Genomic DNA, 19,436 nt, shown 5'->3' with positions numbered 1-19,436 from the left:
GTTGGTAGATTGTCATTTCTGTGGTGTGCAGAGATTGTCATTCTGTGGTGTGCTCCCAAAATCTGTGGGAGCAGAGGTGGCACATGAGAGAGGGAGATAAGAAGCAAGGGTTCTGAGCTCTGCACTTCTCCTTTGGCCACAGCCATTCCAGTTTTAACTGGTTTCAATTTGGGGCTCTTGGTGATATTTGGCTTAAAAAAAACACTTTGCTGTTTAAAAAATGAAATACAAAATTTAAATCTGCTGGCTCAGGTGATATCTCAGATCCTTTCTCACCACAATAGACTATGATTATAAGATTTTGCAAGTCAAAGCTTATGGGTTCGACAAACGTATTGCACAGATTTTTCTCAAAAAGGCTTGATTTAATGAAATCTACTTCTTGTCAGTAAAAGAGACTTGATAAAAGACTTACTAATGCAATTTAATTTCTAAGCCTTTTAAAGAGGTTCATCTAAAACTTTACACATTAGAAAAGCAATCTTGGGCCACCTGGGGGGCTTAGTAGGTTGAGTGTCTGACTTCGGCTCAGGTCATGATCTCACAGTCCATGAGTTTGAGCCCATATCAGGCTCTGCACTGTCAGCGTGGAGCCTACTTGGAATTCTCCCTCTCTCCCTCTCTGCCCTTCCCGCCATTCTCTCTCTGTCTCTCTCTCTCAAAAAAAAAAAAAAAAAAAAAAAAAAAAAAAAAAAAAGCAATCTTATCTTGAGCACCATGTGTTGGAATTTGGGGGTTAAAAATATGCTCACTGCCCACCTGGGGCTGAGCCCTGTGTGCGAACAAGAGCCTGTGCACGAACAGGATGTGCAGCTAATGAGTTCTTGAGGGTAATAACTGTGGCTGCCCCACCTTTGTTTCCCCAGGACCTAGTTCGATATCTGGTGCACAGTAGGTGCTCAGTAAGTATTTGTTGACTGAGGCCATATGCTGAAGTAAACTCCCTGAAGCTCTGTGAGAAGTCTTGGTGATAAAAAACAACAACAACAACAACAACAACAACAACAAAACAGAACTTCTTTCTAAAGGAAGGAGGGGGTGAGGTGGAATCCACCAAGAGATTAAGAGGGGGCAGTGCTCTTGACCTAGGCCTGGGTAAAATGGCAGGGTTTCTGCTTGTAGGACAGTTACCTGCGGGATGGGGTAAGCACAGCGGAGGAAGGCAGTCCTGTGACTTCCTCAGACCCGTCTGTCTTAAGTTCCTCGTTTCTGGGCCAATAGTTTCATTTCCTATATGGAAGCCAGTGGACCCCCGAGTCTACATTTTTCTTATTTATCCTTGGATGTTTCTCTATGTGGTATCTGAACCTTATATGGAAGGACCTGAAATGGAATCCTTGAGGGGAAAGGACCTGGGGAGCTACTAGCAGAAACCAGGTTCTCCAACCTTCTCTATCTCCCATGCCGCCATATACAGCTGGCGATGTTCGTGGTAGGGAGTGCCCTGGAAGTCAGGAGGCCTGGGCCCTAGTCCCCATTGTGTGTGACTTTGGGCAACTCCGCCGTTTCTCTGCCTGTTTCCTCATGTGCAAGATGAAAAGCCATAAAAGTGTGTGCCCTCAATTCCATATGTCATATAGGTTATCACCTGGATATGTAATTGGTCGGACACCAGGAAAGGCATTATTGACCATAAACAGTATCTTTCTCTCTCCGTCTGCATGTCTCAGTCTATCTCTGACCCTGTCACCCTTGGTGATGTTTCCACTTTGCTGTGCCTTTTAGATAAGGCCTTGGAGGTGCCAGTGAGATTGCAGCACTATTTAATTAAAAGGCACAGAAGCTAAGCATTTATCAGTTGTGAACATCAAAGATGTTATGCCTTCTCCACCTGGGGAGTATCCTGAGGTCAGGCTTAAGGGCAAACGTGTCAGAAAGACCCTCATCAGGAGACTGGGCAATGCTCCCCCAGAGGAGGAGACCTGGAGAGAGAGGAACAGAGCAGGGGCTAAAACCAGCCGGGTGCCCCTTACATTTCCGCGTAAACGTGATTCTGGAACTGGGACGATGCACTCAGTGGAGCACACTGGCCTTCCACTGTCTGGCTGCTGACAGCACCTGAAATAGAGGCCTCTGGAAACTACGCACTTACTAAGTTGTCTTCCTTGGGAGGTTTATGTCCCTGGGCCGTGGAGCCTTTCTGAGATGTTGCTTGCCAGCTGATGGAGGCCTTCTACCGTATTGGGATTCACATAGTTTATTTGGGTAGGTAACTAAGACAGAAAGAGTTAATTAAAACCCTTCATAAAACAGTCCATCAGCCACCTGCTTGCAGAGCAAAAAGTCAGATTCTTTGCTGTGCTTTGGCAGAAAGATTGTGTGCCTCAGCTTGCCCTTGGGCCTCATTCAGGATTCTAACCAGGTTACCTAAGAAACTTCTTTTTAGTTACGGTATATATTTTTTCCATTTGTGTCAAAACGGTAAATAAATACCCGTGATCTCGTCAGGCCATGCCGAAGAGGAATTTGTCGGGGATTTAATACCCCAATGCATCGGACACACTGGCATTTGGCTAAACATTCAAACTGGGTGGTTTGGCCCAGTTGCAGCCATTTAAATGTTGGGGTATAGCCTTTCAAGTGACCTCGGTTCTTTCAGAATGATCCCTGCAAGGGACTGGCTTTTAAGTGAGTTGGAAATTCCCAGGTGTGTTCTCGAGATCTACGAAACAAGCCTTCCCTTTGTTGCAAATGGGTAAGAGTAAACAGTGGGACGAACAGGGCTGTGGGTTCATCCAAGGGCACATCCACACGTGCACCCTGGGGGCATAGCAATGAAGTAACATGTGTTTTAAGATTTTTTACAAACATCAAGATACTCCAAACTGAGGCCAAAACCCTGACCAAGAAAGAGGGCATGGCAATGATCGTGAAATAAACGAGGGTGGAAGTCGGAGTTATGAGGTCCTTTAAACCCTTCTGCGCTTAGGTAATGTCTTGCTGAGCTCACGGCCCTGATTCTTTTCCTGGTCTCTGCCAGCAAATTTTCAGGAATCTCTTAGCAGAAGAGAGGACATTGCTGCACCTTCCACTCCTGTGGAGTTCTTGGATGCTGTTTACAGGGACTTTCAACTGCCTTCTTTCCCCATCTGGTATTAATTTTTATTTCTTTTTCTTTACTAGGCTCTGACTCATCTCCACCCAAACTTTCAGGTTTCCTGAAGGCTTGGTTCCCCAGACGTTGGCGCCCCACCCAGGTAACGCAACTGGCCACGAAGAGAGAACAGTGTCTGTCCCCAGTCTCGGAGAACGGGACCGTGATTTATTCAGTCATCCAAGTCAGAAGCAGAGAGGTTTTCGTCAGTGCTTTCTTTATGGTCACTGCCCGCATCGCCTCAGCAATGGGGTCTTGCCCTTTCTATCTCCTTAAGGTCTCCTTCTCACTGCCCCCCGCTCCCCAACCTGCCATGCCAGCTCCCACTGTCTTAACTCTTGCTGCTGGACCACTGAAATTTTCTTGCCACTTTATCCTCAAGGCAAAGGGGAAGACTTTGAAAGCTTTTAACTGGGAAGTAATGCGATCACATTTCTTTGTCATAAAAATCACACTGAACCCAGTGGATGAATTGGAAAGGCGGCTGGTGTGGAGGTGGCGAGAAATCCATCACAGAGCTTTGCTAAAATCCAGATGCAAAACCAGAGGGTCCCCATTAAGCTCAAGACAGAAACAATGACGAGCAAGTAGCTATTTAGGCAGTCGGGGGATAAAGTGTAATATCTGATTGGAATTCGAAGGTGAGGTTGGAGGGAGCGTTTGTAATAATTGTCTCCCAGATAGAAGTGGAGGAGATTGGGTGGCTGATAGCATCATCCTGAGGAAGAAAATTCAGAATTAAGTCGGGGAGCAAATGATGAACTTAACACGACATGTTAGGTTCCAGGGTCATGTGGGGAAGGTCATGTGGGGAGAAAACCCATAAGCAGTTATATATACAGCTGACGTTTGAACGGACTGCAGACCTTTGGATTTGTTCCTCTTCATATTTATATGAGCCACTTCCTTACACTAAATCATAATATCTATAGCTATATATCCATGCTACTACTGCTGTGTCTGTGGAGGACCCTGACTAATATAGCACAGAATGGAGAAGAAAAGAAAAGGAACAAAATAGGAAATAAGGCAAGAAGGGAGAGCGAAAGGCAAGTGTTGGATGAATGAGGTCCATGGGAGCCTACGTGCTCTGAAAATGCAGGGAGAGGGCGGGTGACTGTCTAGTTGTCTGTAATATCTGATGGCATCGGTGACTCACGAACGTTATGTAACCAGAATTAGCCTTCAGACTTTGCTGCCTTGGAGGTTATGTCTCATAAATGCGGGACTGCCTAGCTTGGCTTGTTTTCATGTTACTAAGGGGCCGTTGCTAGCATAAGTTCATACTCAGAAAATGGAACCCTCAATAAGATTACTCAGAGTCTTGGCTGCCTTCTCCCTGGTCATTTTATCTTTAGGTTGAAAAAAGAAACAGCTCACTTTCCTAAAGTGACATTACACATCACTTTGAAATATGCCCTATAGGCGAGCCCTGAAATCTGTTGGGTTCTTTTTTTTTTTTTTCCCGATACTCACGAAAGAGACACTTTTGTTTTAAAAAATGTAAAAAACTTTCTCTGTTTGCTTTACTCTACAGATCTTCTTTGATACGCCAGTTTTTAGGAAACTACCTGCTGAAGAGAACCTGAGGCAGAGGTGAAAATTTGCCCAGCTCACCCCGTTTTATTTCTGACACAGCGATGGGATAACCTCAGAAGCCAGGGAGGTGATTTCAGTGAGAGGTTTATTGGGCACAGAGAATTTATTTGGTTTCTGCTCTATTTTTATGATCTTTTTTGTTATTAAATTAACGGTGGTCAGGGCACCTGGGTGGCTCAGTCGCTTGAGTGTCTGACTTCGGCTCAGGTCACGGTCTCGAAGTTTGTGGGTTTGAGCCCCGTGTCGGGCTCTGTGCTGACAGCTCAGAGCCTGGAGCCTGCTTCGGATTCTGTGTCTCCCTCTGTCTCCACCCCTCCCCACTCACAGTTTGTCTCTCTCTCTCTCTAAAATAAGTGAATATAAAAATTTTTTTTTTAAATAAAGTAATGATGATAAGCCATTTTGTTTTGGGGTTGTCACACACGCCATTTGAAACATCTCCCCAGCTCAAATAGACACCCTTGGTTGTCCTGTTCACTCAGAGAGGTCGGTTCCAGATTTCCATTTGGGCAACACGGTTGCACATTACTGTTCACAGCTGCCTGGACCTGGGATGAATGCCTGACCCAAGTTTAGACTCAAAAGTCCTTCATACACAAACACACACACACACACATGCACTGAGTCACTCACACAGCCCCTCTCCACATGGGAACTTGGGAGCATAATGGCATTTCTGCTTCTGGTACCGTGAGATCTATCCTTGTCCTGACAATGACCACCTCCCTTCCTTCCCCACTATCCTGTGAAATATTATAAGAATGAGACTGGAAATTCCTTCCCTGTGATAAAGTCTACTCTTCCTCAATACTCAGCAATGGAGAATAGGCCTAAAATGTTACTGTGTCTGAGGCAGATAGAAAACTGTGACTCAAAACTCACACTAAGGTATAGAAACCTCAAACTGTGGGGCTCCTGGGAGGCTCAGTCGGTTAAGTGTCCGACTCTTGATTTGGCTCGTGATCTCATGTCAGAAACTCAAGTCTGCAAGTCTAACCTGCCTCGCCGTTTTTTTCCCCCTTAAACTAGATCTGAACCTTGGGAGATCCTCTGGAGCATTTGCTGAATTCTAATGGGAACTGAGCCCTCCAAATATTCTTCTTCTTATGGTTTGCTAACATTTTTTTTCCTGGAAACACATCATACTGAGATGTCTTGTAACCCTTGTTTTCCAGACTATTTGAAAAGCTAAAGTATGCAGACATCCAACTTCCGAGCTGATCCAGACTTTTCATGATCTAACCAGGGTAGGCACTGATTCCAGGGAAGGCCATGGATTTAGACCATCTGCATTAGAATCACTGGGAGCACTTGTTTAAAGTCCTGGTTCTTGGCGGGGAGGGGTACCTGGCTGGCTCAGTTGGCTCAGCGGCCCACTCTTGATCTCAACTCAGGTCATACCTCATGGTTCATGAGTTGGAGCCTCATGTTGGGTTCTGGGCTGACAGCATGGAGCCTCCTTGGGATTCTCTCTCCCCCTCCCCTGCTCATGCAAGCTCTCTTTCTCTCTCTGTCTCTCAAATAAATAAATAAACATTAAAATCCTGATTCTTGGGACCTGTCCTAAAACTATCTTCTGAGTCTCTGTGGAAGAAGGCCTGGGAATCTGCATTGTTCACGATCTCCACACCCCTCCCCTGCCCATTCCCGGTGATTCCTATGTGCAGTAAAGTTGAAAAGCATTGGTAGAAGTGAGAAGGTCTTAGATTAGCAGCCAAAAAAACTGGAGTTCAAATCCATTTACTACTGGGGTGACTGGGGTGATGTTGGGCAAGTTACTTCGTAACTGCCAGCCTCATTTTCCCATCTGTAAAACTGGATATGGCATTTTATAGGAGTTATCTATACTTTTTCCTTGAGGATTAAATGAGATAAGACATATGACAAGGCTAGCAAACACTGAGGTCTTGCCAGGTATTCGTACACCATGCCCTAAGAGAGAGAAAAAAAAGGGATGGTGAGCTTCCAGTAATCTTTGCAGACCTTGAGATGCATGTTTTGCAGCAGTTTGCAATGGCTCATGTAACTCCTTCTGGATGGACAAGAACAAGAAGACTTATCCATTAAGTGGCTTTACTACCAGCTAAGGCCCTATTAGCATAGCCAAGAGGGGGGTGGATATTGTGCTCTCAGGAAGATGAGACCTTAAAGAGACGCTTTCAGAAAAAAAGATGCAAGTTAACAGACAAGTGGGATAAGTCAGGAGCACCCGGGTGGCTCCGTCGGTTAAGTGGCTCAGACCATGATCTCATGGTTTGTCGGTTCGAGCCCCACCTTGGGCTCTGTGCTGATAGAGCCGGGAGCCTGCTTCAGATTCTGTATCTCCTTCCCCGCCCCTCCCCTGCTCACACACACTCTTTCTCTCTTTCAAAAATAAATAAGCATTATAAAAAAAGGGTGGAGTAAGTCAGCTAAGAGCACATAGTGAAAGTGATGTCTTTGTAGGTGTGTTCCTCAGCAGGGGCCACATACTCTAAGTCACTGACTCACTAAGGGCGATTATGCGCCCTAGGGGACACGGGGCAATGTCTGGAGACATTTTTGATTGTCACAACTGGGAGACACTACTGGTATCCACTGGGCAGAGGTCAGGTGTGCTGCTAACCGTCTAATGGTGCATAGGACAGTTGCTCACACAGGGGATTATCTGGCTCAAAATGTGAATATTGCCAACGTTTAGAAACCCTGCTGTGAGTTAACACAGATGACTGAGTCATGAATGACAGAAGGAGGCCTGCAGGTGGCTTACACACCGCCCAAGTGACAGTCTCCAGCTGCTGTTATTGCAAAGTCTTATGGATGCACCACGGGACCCAGTGGCCTGCGAACTGACGGGTCACCATGACCGCGTTCCATGTCACACGTTCCACGGGGCCAGTTTCCAGCTCGTTTCCACAATGAAGCCATGGGGACAAGCATTCCTAGAGCTTTGGAGAAGGGGAAGGGATTGCTCTCTGCAGGAGCGGGAGAGTGATTGTCTCATTTTCTACCAGGAGGTTGGAGCGGTGGGAAGGATCTGGGAGGGAGGTTGCCCCTCGCCGGCCCATGACAAGTACCTTCCACGCTTACAGGGATGCCACTGGGGCGCTCAGCATTCTGGGATGCGATCAGATCCAAATGGCCACTGGTTTATGATAACCTTTGCTGGTATCTTGCCCCTCTGTGTGATCCTTGGCTTTGTTTCATGGACTTCTCCCAGTGCCTCCAGTTTAGTGACTTGGGTCTTGGCTAACCAGAGCTCCAACTTTGTTCCCTCCACTTGATCCCCTGTCTCTTCTTGTCTCCTCTTTCCTGACATGCCTTGTGCTCTAGGGCTGTAACCTCTGAGAATCAGTCTCTTTGGTTGTTCTGGACTCCTCCTGCACTAACTCCCCTGGGTGCAGGCCCAGCCTCCTAGTTTTCTTTCTCTGGGCTCCACCCATGTGCCCTGGGGTCTCTTTAGCATTTTCGTATATGCTGTCTTCCTGCTTGCCGGGTCACCGTCATGGTATGTGTGACCCTTCTCAGAAGGACCCCAGGCTGGGTTTAAAGGCTCTGTTGCCACCATATTAAAATTCTTAATAGTGTTTTTCTTTGAACTTGTATGTTGTAAGTGAACTCTGATGGGACAACAGAGCACGCACAAGAACACGAGAGATGCATACAATATGAGTGTCTGCCTTTTCTCATGACTCCGTGCTTGTAGCGAGTTCGCCGGGAACCGGGATTCCAGGGGACCCACATGTGCGGCAGTTCCTGGCGATTCAGAAGGAACACCACTGGTGGTCTTCCACTGGTTAAGCTGGGAGAGGGCGGGACACTGGCCGCCCCCAGAGGCCACACTTTCCTTCCGAACCAAAACTTGCTTCAAACACAGAAAGAAAGGAATGACATGCTAAGACATACCAATGACCAAAATACCCTTCGTCCATTTGTACTGACGTTACGTCCCTTTACTAGCTAACCCTGAGCTCCTTTCCTTCCTATCCTTCTTTACCTTCTAAGCCAAAGGTGGCGACTGTTAGTATAATGGGTGTGATCAAGAAATGACATAAAAGCAGCTGAGTTAGTTTTGCGCAGCTTTTCCACCCTGACGGTGAGAACAAAATATGCAAATTGGGTAATTTTGGCGATGAGCATATGAGTTAAACGCTCTCGTATTTGCATTTACAACCGGCATCACACAATGTAGAGATGAAAGGTAAAATTCACGCTAATAATTTAAAATTTAAATGTCCCTCTTCTTAGAGCGGCATGAAATAGCAAATTAAAAAAAAAAAAAAACAAGCTGTGACAAGTGAAAAGAGAGACTGTGGATGAAAGGGAAACGCTTTTATTTCAGTACCTCTAATGGCATCTTTTTCTTGCTTTAAAAAAAAATGGGTGCCTACATTTCCATTTTGCACTGAGCTCTGCCTGTGTGCTTTTATTTTCTAAGGCCAGAGCCAGTGTCTCTTCGTGGGCGGGCTGTGCTAAGCCTGTAGGAATCCATTGGCCTGTGTGCGCGGACAGCAGGCAGGATGTTCCCTGGGAGCAGTGCTGACCCAATGGCTGAGAGATTCAGAGGTATAAATACGGCAGCTCCGGTGAACCCCTCCAGGACACTGAACCCAGGCTCCCCTGGGGGTTACCAAGCCAGCCGCTCTGTGACTTCCTTTGGGAGCACCCCTTTGCCTGCTCCTTACCTTCATGGTCCCACTGCCTGGCCAGTTTTTCCTGGGGAGATCTCTGAAACGGTCACTTTCATTCAACCGAAAACAGCATCTCTACGTCTCCTGAAACCCAGGACCTCTCCAGCTGAAACATTTGAGTGCGCTGTGGGCAAGCTCACCTATCCTTCCCAGTTCTATGATTCTCTCTGCCAAGGCCACGGGTTCGGTAAGGTGTCAATGATCACGTGCCTCTGATCAGGTGGTGGGGTAGGAAACAACACTACAGACATGCCCAAAGGAGCCCGCTGTATATGTTGGTTTCTGAGGTTTACACTGGAACGTTTGACACCAAAAAAATCTTTCTGTGCCGGTCAGAGGGCATTTGTAAAGCACTTTGGAGAGCTGGCCCATCACGGACTACTCTGCCACCAAGCAATGTTCCGGGCAGATCTGGGCCGAGACCCAGATGATAGAAGACTGAATGGCTCAGACCTCAGGGGGATGTGCTCTTTTGACCTAACGATCTTCTCGGTGCCACAACGTCTCCAGCTCATCGTGTTTGCTGGGAGACAGGGGAGCAAAACTTACAAACAACAGGCTTTGTCCTACCTTTTTAAATTAGTCATAATCCATGCTGTGAAAATCAGGCTGAAACTAAAACAAAAGTTTACCAGTGGAAAAAAGACAGTCTCTTTAACAAACGGTGCTGGGAAAACTGGACGGTGACGTGCAAAAGAATGAAATTGGACCACTTTCTTGCACCATACATGAAAATAAACTGCACATGGGTTAAAGACCTAAAGGTGAGACCTGACATCATAAAATTCCTAGAAGAAAACAGAGGCAGTAATTTCTTTGACATTAGCCATAGAAACATTTTTTCTAGATATGTCTCCTTGGCAAGGGAAATGAAAGCAAAAGTCAACTATTGGGGCTACATCCAAATAAACAGCTTTTGCACAGTGAAAGAAACCATCAAGCAATCTACAGAATGAACGATATTTGCAGATGATATATCTGATAAGGGGTTATTATCCAAAATATATAAAGGACTTTTACAGCTCCACAACCCCGAAACATGGGGAAAGGACCTGAACAGATGTTTTTCTGAAGAAGACATACACGTGGCCAACGGACACATGCAAAGATGCTCAACGTCACTCATCACCAGGGAAATGCAAATTCAAGTCACAATGAGATATCACCTCACACCTGTCAGAATGGCTACACTCAACAACACACAAAACAACAGGTGTTGTTGAGGATGCGGAGCAAAAGGAACCCTCGTGCAAACTGGTGCAGCCGTTGCGGAAAAGAGTATGGGGTTTCCTCGAAAAACTAAAAATAGAACTACCATAGCATCCAGTAATTCCAGTCTTGGGTATTTACTTAAAGAGAATGAAAGCACTAATTCATTGATAGATGAATGGATAAAGAAGATGTGGAATCCATCTTGGAAGACATATTCCATACATACGTACAATGGAATATTATTCAGCGCCCCCCCCCCAAAAAAAAAAGAAAGAAAGAAAGAAAAGAAAAGAAATCTTGCCATTTGCAATGACCTGGATGGAGCTAGAGAGTATAATGCTAAGCAAAATAAGCCAGTCAGGAAAAAGACAAATACCGTATGATTTCTCTCATATGTGGAATTTAAGAAACAAAGCAAACAACCAAAGAAAAAAGAGACAAACAAAAACCAGGCTCTTAAATACAGAGAACAGCCTGGTGGTTGCCAGAGGGGAGGTGGGCGGGAGGATGGGTAAAACAGATGAAGGGGATTCAGAGCACCCTTACCATGTTGAGCACTAAGAAATGGGTAGAACTGTTGAATCACTGTATTGTGTCCCTGAAACTAATGTAACACTGTATATTGACTATACTTCACAAAAAGTTATCCTCTTTTTCTCCTCATCTAGGTACATGGTTACTTGAGCCATCTTGGAATGCCTTCTTACCCTCTCTGCCTGGAGAATTTTTATCCACCTTCGAGAATTCACCACAGATGCAAATAGCCTCTCCTTACGTGCCACTTAACGTCCCAATGTAAGTATTTGTGTGTATATTTACTACCCTTAAGTTAGAAAGACCTTGATTCCGAATCTTTATCTTATTAACTTTTGAGGTCCCACAGCCTTGTGCAGCACTTGGCCCGCGACTGAGCTCAAAAGGCTCGGAGTAGATAACCATAACGGCCGCTAATATGAGCCTGGCACTATGATAAATACTTTATATGCATTATCGTCTTCCACCTTTCACACCAACACAATTAGTATCTGTAAGGTGGAGGCCAGTATCCTTATTTCACAATTGGGGAAGCTGAGGCCAAGGAAGGTTAAGTCACGTGCCTGAGATCACACAGCCTTCTTAGGGATACAATGGAGTCAGACCGAGGTTTGCTAGCACGGAAGACTGCGTTGTTCACTGTGGAGTGAATGAAGTCTGTGAAGAGGTATTTCCAAGGCTGTCAGGAAAAGTACTCATTACAAAGACTTGTCAGTACAACAGCCTCTTCATTAAACAGGACAGCCAAGGGGTGCCTGGGTGGCTCAGTCGGTTGAGCGTCCGACTTCAGCTCAGGTCATGATCTAATGGTTCGTGAGTTCGAGCCCAGCGTCAGGCTCTGGGCTGATGGCTCAGAGCCTGGAGCCTGCTTCCGATTCTGTGTCTCCCTCTCTTTCTGCCCCTCCCCCATTCATGCTCTGTCTCTCTCTGTCTCAAAAATAAATAAAACATTAAAAAAGAAAAAACAGGACAGCCAAGTTCCTTACGTTAAAAAAAAAGCCATTTTTACGGCCCACCTCCGCATGGAGAAATTTTCATCGTATCTAGCTTCGCCCAAGTTCACCGAGCTTTGTTATCAGAAGGCCTTTTTTTTTTTTTTTTTGCACAAGTATTTTTAGCTCCTGTGCAAGTTAAAAGCAATATAGTAAACCAAGCACAGCTGCAGAACGAGGCTGCCCTCAGCTCATGATCACAGCTTGCTGCAGGGCCCCACCAAAATTGCATTGTGTGCTTCCAGCACATAAAAAATTCCTGAGGGTGGTCCTGATATACCAATTAAAGACGCTGGTACTTTTGGCCCCGTGGGGCAGATGAGGAAAAGGGATTGATTTTGTTATGAGAAACACTTTCTCGATTCTTCCTAACTTTTATTGTTCACTAGGGTATTTCAAAGTGTTATCAAAGAATACAGATGCCATATTTGAGTTATCTGAACGTGCTGCACGTGCGCAGCCTAATGGGTGGTGTTTTACAGTGTATTTCTTTTCAATCCAGTGTGGATTCATTTAAAGCAAAAGTCAAAAAAAATTCACCAGCTTCCCTGCTCCTGCCCCCCTCCAGCCTTTGTCATTGAGAATGTGGGAGCATGTGGGTAGCTGTCCATGGCTTGGTCAATATCAAGACTGTGGGTTCGCCTGGGCCTGGTTGATCCTATTCTTGGGGTGATTTGCTTCCTTGTCCACTCAGGAATGAAAGGCCCCAGAGTTCAGGCAGTCTGGACTTGACACTGTGATTTATACCCACCCAAACTTTGAGGATCACTAGATTGCAAGAACACAAGAAACGGACTCAGATAGGAGGAAAGGTGTGTGAGAGCCACAAAAAAGAGAGAAAGAGGAAGGTTGTGTAGCAGAAAAGTAATAAATTGATGGTTAGGAGACTTGAGTTTTAGGTAGGCTGACCACATCATTTATTATCCAAACGGAGACTTTTTTGAGAGTGAGAGGGATTACTGTTGATAAGTGTGCTAGGACAACAGACACAGATGGACACTGTCCTGGTGTGGTGTGGTCACAACCAATCTAGGCCACTGGCTAGCTGTGTAACCTGCAGCAAGTCACTTAGTGTTCCTTAGTATCTCTGGGTCCCAACTTCTTGCAATGCACTCAGTGGTGGTAGAGATACCCCCTAACTGGTGCTGGGAAATGAGTGTGTTAGGAGGCACCTGGTTGTGACAGTGACTGAAGGCAGTCACCCCTAGAATTTTGTGCCCAGAATCTGGGAATGCTAATATGTCCTGTTATAACCCTTGAGATCACTGTCGCGATGAACAGTCAGCCCACTCAAAGTGTTGAAATTATCCCCGCTGGGAAACACCAACTACCAGAATGGCTTTTAATTCTTCTTTAAAAAAATTTTTTTTTAACATTTATTTATTTTTGAGACACAGAGAGAGAGAGAGACAAAGCATGAGCAGAGGAGGGGCATAGAGAGAGAGGGAGACACAGAATCTGAAGCAGGTCTCAGGCTCTGAGCTGTCAGCACAGAGCCCGATGTGGGGCTTGAACCCACAAACCGTGAGATCATGACCTGAGCCAAAGTCAGATGCATAACCAACCCAGGCGCCCCAGCTTTTAATTCTTCTATATAAAGAATTCTTAGACATGGAAGAGGGCTCAAGTCACACTGGACAGGCTTCCATGGTGTCAGGCCATTGGGCAGAAGTTCCAGATGGAGCAGGTTAATTTTGATAGCCCCTGGATAAAAGCAAAGAGCATAGGTCACCCAAGAAGACACTGTGCCACTCATCCTCACCCCAAGATAAAGTATAAAAAGTATTCTATGGGGTGTTTTTTTTTCTTTCCATGTTGACAGAACTGTTGAATAATTGTCTTCGTTTATTTATGAGATGGTTGACATTGTCCCTCAAAACAGGAAAACAATTGGAGCAACATTAAAGCCACAAGTAGGCAGCTGACATAGTGGTCCTTTGTCTCTGCTTTGCCTTCTGTGATAAACTTGGACTTCTCCTGAGCTTGGTTCCATTCATTTCAGCTAGAAGTGTGTAGCAAACAAACTTTCCACCAGTCTTCCCATGGAACGGTAGATTCAGCTTTGCTGTGAGTTAGTGGCCCCAGGGGGGAGAAGGCCGAGGACTCCCTCTCCAGAAGATGCCTCTTAAAAGGAAAGAGGTCATTGACAACTCACAAAGGAGGCTGTGGCCATAAATATTTCAGAATTTGGCTTCCTTAGTATCTTAAATAATGAAAAACATTTGCTTGCTTGAGACTTCTAAGTCCTCCAGTCTTTGGATTCCACCCTTAGTGTCTTGCTTCAGAATTCCATGGCGAGGCACAAGCATGCCATCGTGGTCAGGAGCAACGTGTACCACGTAAAGCATGGGTCAGAGAGAAGTGCTAAGCTCTCAAGAGGGCCCAAAGACAAACACATACAGGCGGCCTAGTGCATGTCAGAGATCTGCGTGAGGGCAAACATCTTTATGACTTTGGTCTTGGGAAGAGAGACCCGGCCTGGGATTAGAATTTACAGCTGACAAGCTGCTGATGAGGCAGTAATGGCCATTTAGTGCATGAATGGCCACTCTGGGAACAGGGGGCTTAGCACACCAGGCTGAAAATCTCAGAGTGAAGCCGGGGGCAACCCCATTCACCTTTGCTGGAATAAGTTAACTCACCCACAATCTGTCTCTTGGGCCTTTTCTCTGCCTTCCTTTGGATTTACAGCCTTCCCTGCAGTTCTTTAGAGCTTTGAAACACATGACAATTTAGCATCAAGGGAATTTCCAAGACCAGGGAAGAATATCTTTCTTGGCTATAAACGTCACTCTGACATTCTCCTCATCTGTAATGTTTCAAGAGCACTTGAAATGTGCACAGCTTGCCCCCTGCAGAGTCCCCACCCTCTAAGAGCTCACAACTTCCTGCTCACAACTTTCCTTCTTGCTCACAAGAGTGCTTACAGATGTCTCCCGCTCCCCAAAGCATCAGCCAACTTTAGTGCAGTCATTCTCAACAGAGAGCAGTTTTGTCCCCTAGGAGGGGACATTTGGCCATGTCTGGATTATTTTTGATGGTCACAAGCGGGAGAAGGGTGCTACTAGCATGTAAGGGACGGAGGCCACAGGTGTTTCTAAATACCCTACAATGTAAGGGATGGCCACCCACAACAAAAAAGGACCCAATCTACAATGGCAGTAGTGCTAAGGTTGAGAAATCCTGCATTAGGGCGGGAGTAGACCACCTCTGCATAGGCCAAGAAAGTAATTGTCTAAACTTGCACTATCCAGTGGAACTTTTGGGATAAGAGAAATGTTTAACATTGGTGCTGTCCAGCATGGTCACCACGAGACACGTGTGGTTCTTGAGCTCTTGAAAGGTGGCCAATGTGGGTGAGGAATTGAATTTTAAATGTTATTTAATTTTAACTAATGAAATTGTAATTGTCCTATGCAGTTAATGATTACTATACTGGACAGTGCAGGTAGGTCCATATAATGGGGGCTTGGAAGCACCGAGAGATAGCCTGCCCTACCCAGTTATCTACTCTGCTGGTTTATAACTACAATTCTTCAGTTAGACACTCCTTTTTCAGCTAAGACTTTGACCCATACTGGTATCACGTTACCCTGGGAGGGAGATGACCTTTAACTTATAAAGAACTGGTGCTGAGTTTTAATATGACTAATGGACCTGCAAGATGTTTTGACAGGATCCCAGACAGCTGAAGGCTCTGACCTGAAGGAGGGGACGCCATGAGACTGAGCGGCAGACTAAGAGGGAGATATCTAGAATAAACTGGAGGATGTGAAGTCATGGGCTAGAGGTAGCAAAAGTAACCTTTGCTCACTTTAATCATGTGCATTCTGTTGAGAAGAGAAGCCAAATACTCACCATTCCCATTCAGACACGTGTTCTGTGAACACCAGGACCAAAGGGCAGTAGGAAAGACAAAGAATATGACAAAGATGAGCCTGTCTCCTGTTCTCCTACATGCTTTTAGTTCTCAGACCAAGTCTCCAAGTACTGAAGTAATATGGTGCCCCCTCCCATATGTAAGCCCAAACAAAAGCAATACTGAACCACAAAACACAACTTTTTTTTTTTTAATTTATTTTTGAGGCAGAGAGCATGAGCAGGGGAGGGTCAGAGAGAGAGGGAGACACAGAATCTGAAGCAGGCTCCAGGCTCCAAGCTGTCAGCACAGAGCCTGATGTGGGGCTTGAACTCACAGACTGTGAGATCATGACCTGAGCTGAAGTCAGACACTTAACTGACTGAGCCACCCAGGCGCCCCCTTTTTTTTTTTTTTTTTGACCTGCTTACAAAATTCTGGATAAGTCCATCAAAACCATTTGTTTTGAATTCTGCTGGTGCCTTAAGCAAGCAAATCCCTCCTAGTTAATCTAGCCCTGCTTTGGGGATTGAGTTTTAGGGCCTATTTTTACATAATCCATTGAATGGCTAGCTTATGATATAATTTGCATACATGGAATATTGTGTACTCACTGTAAAAATTTCTACAGAAGTCAACGACCTCACTGGGTAAGCTACATCTATCTATATTTCTTGATATTGGGGGAAAATACTAAGTAAACTAAATCAGAGCGGGCCAAACCAAACCCTGTCTTCCTAAATGTTCCTTAGGGCTCAAGCTGGAGCTCTTGGTGGCATCCATTTTGGTGATTCCCACGGGGGAACAATGGGAATCAAACTGAAAGAGTAAGTCCACCAAAGTTATATCAGAGATATGGGGATTTTGGCATAAAAAGAGCTAAAACAACAACAACAACAACAACAACAACAACAACAAAACAATGAGAATTCCTCTGCTCAGAAAGACAGAGTTGAGAGAGATGCATAACCCAGAGAATAGATCGTTGTGAGTACTGATTTGTTCACAAGTCTCTAGTTTGCCTGAACATGGCAGAGGAGAAAGTGGTATGGTGGGGAAGGTAGGTATATTTAGGACAGTGAAAGGAAGTTTTTTTGTCCTAGTTCACATAGGTTATTATAACAAAAAATACCACAGTCTGTGTGCTTGTAAACAACAGAAAGTTATTTGTCACAATCCTGGAGTTTGAAAGTCCAAGATTAAAGCACTGGTAGATTTGGTATCTGGTGAGAACCTCTTTTTGGCTCATAGACATATTCTTTCTATGTCCTCGCGTGAAGGAAGGGACAAGAGAGCTCTCTGGGGTCTCCTTTACAAGGGCACTCATCCCATTCATGCGGGCTTCATCTCATGACTTAACAACCTTTCAAAGGCTCCACCTCCAAATACCATCACACTGGGGATGAGTTTTCACTATATGAATGGGGAGGGTGCAGACATTCAGTCTTCAGCATTCTGCCCCTGTCCCCCTGAAATTTATATCCTCTTGTATATAAAATACCTCAATTGATTACAATAGCCTCAAAATCTTAACTTTATTCCAGCAGCAATTCAGAAGTCTAAACTCCAAAGTATTATCTAGATATCATCTAAATCAGATACAGGTAAGACTCAAAGTTCATCCTAAGGCAAATTCCTCTCCAGTTGTGAGTCTGTGAAATCAGACAAGTCTCCTGCTTTGCAAATACAGTGGTAGGGCAGGCATAGGATAGACACTGCCATTCCTACGGAGAAACAGGACAGAAGAAAGTGGTGTCAGGTCCCTTGTAAGCCCAAACTCTAATAGGACAAGCAGTATTAAACCTCAAGCCTCAAGGACAATAATCTTCAGCTTAGCGCTCTACTTTTCAGCCCACTGGGGTGCCAACATCACTCCATGGCTCAGTGGGACAGCCCCTCAGTGTCTCTCAGCTAGGGCTCCGTCTCTGCTTCCGCCCCAGTTCTCTGCCTAGCCATGATCCACCATGGCTTTCTGCTGGATCCCAGCAGCTCTCCCCACATGGCCTTGTCCATGCCATGGTTCCACCAGATACAGCCTAAGTCTGGGGCTCTCTGTGGCCCCACACACTGTCCCTCAAGGGACATTGTCCCTCAAGGCTGTGGTAGGAGTAGTATCCCCAGTGACCTCTGAATTGCTTTCAGGGTCATCCTTTCATTGTCTTAGAAAACTACCCCTGGCTTCTGTTGAGATGGCTGATCTATACTAACCTTATCAAATAATCGCCTGGCCACACTTCCAGTGTTCTCATCTTTTTGCAATATAGATAGGCTGAGAGTTTTCTAAATCTTTAAGTCCTGCTTCCTTTTTGTTTAACCATCTCATCTTTAAATCTTTTCTCTCTTCTCGACTTTTACTATCAGCAGTCAGGAGGAGCCAAGTTGCACCTTCAACACTTTGCTTAGAAACAGTTCCTCTAAATATTTAATTCCATCACTCACTAGTAGTACGTTCCACAACACTAGAACAAGAACACAATTCAGCCACGTCCTTTGCCAGTAGGTAATAAGGATGGCCTTTCTTCTAGTTTCCAATAACATGTTCCTCATTTCCATCTGAGACCTCATCAGAATGGCCTTTACTGACCACATTTCTACTAACATTCTGCCCATGATTACTTAGGTATCCTCTAAGAAGATCAAGGCCTTCTCTGCAATTCTCCTTTTCTTTCTGAGCCCTCACCACAGTCACCCTTAGTGGGACATTCTTGGCAAAGTTTGCTTTTTCTAGCATGCACCCCAAAACTCTTCTACACTCCATCACCTGGTTCCAAAGCTTCCACATTTTAGCTGAATTTATAGCAGCACCCCACTGCTCAGTAGCAATTTCTGTGTTAGTCCATTGGGGGAGCAATAAGAAAAATCGTACATTTCTAGGGCATGCGGGTGGCTCAGTCAGTTAAGCATCCAGCTTCGGCTCAGGTCATGATCTCACAGTTTGTGAGTGCCAGCCCTGCATCGGGCTCTGTGCTGACAGCTCAGAGCCCAGAGCCTGCTTCGGATTCTGTGTCTCCCTCTCTCTCTCTGCCCCTCCCTCACTCATGCGCTCTCTCTCTTTCTCAAAACTAAGTAAACATTAAAAAAATGGTGCATTTCTCACAGTCGTGGAGCCTGGGAAGTCCAGGATCAAGGCAGATTTGGTGTCGGGTGAGATCTCTCTTCCTGATTCATAGACATCTTCCCACTGTGTCCTTACATGCTGTAAAGGACAGGGGAGCTCTCTGGGGTCTCTTTTATGGGAGTACTAATCCCATTCATGAGGACTCCACCCTCATGATCTAATCACCTTCTAAAGGTCCACCTCCTAATACTATTACATTGAGGATTAAGCTTCAACACATGAATGGAGGGGGTGGAGGGACACAGACACTCATTCTATGGCAATTACTTAATATAGTGTAACAGTGGCGGTAGTGCGGGGGGGGGGGTGATTTAAGAGCTTTTTATCCCAGTACCAAAGGCTGCAGAAATAAAGAGCT

At 45.4% G+C, this 19,436-nt stretch overlaps 1 protein-coding gene and 1 long non-coding RNA gene across 3 annotated transcripts in view; one reads left to right on the top strand and one right to left on the bottom strand.

Moving 5' to 3' along the window:
* Positions 1-4,890, top strand: part of LOC107178993 — a 35,558-nt gene extending 30,668 nt beyond the window's left edge. For both annotated transcript variants that reach the window (XR_001509522.2, XR_006217488.1), the window contains exons 2-3: positions 3,124-3,197; positions 4,632-4,890. This is a non-coding gene — a long non-coding RNA (uncharacterized LOC107178993). The remainder of the gene's footprint in view (positions 1-3,123; positions 3,198-4,631) is intronic.
* NEDD9 (neural precursor cell expressed, developmentally down-regulated 9) overlaps positions 1-19,436 on the bottom strand; it is a 182,126-nt gene that overhangs the window by 120,237 nt on the left and 42,453 nt on the right. The gene's annotated exons all lie outside the window — the stretch shown is intronic.

The sequence above is a fragment of the Panthera tigris genome, chromosome B2, assembly GCF_018350195.1.
Source record: "Panthera tigris isolate Pti1 chromosome B2, P.tigris_Pti1_mat1.1, whole genome shotgun sequence".
Classification (NCBI taxonomy): domain Eukaryota; kingdom Metazoa; phylum Chordata; class Mammalia; order Carnivora; family Felidae; genus Panthera; species Panthera tigris.
The sequence above is the reverse complement of the archived record's forward strand: the minus strand, read 5'-3'. Positions and strand labels throughout refer to the sequence as shown.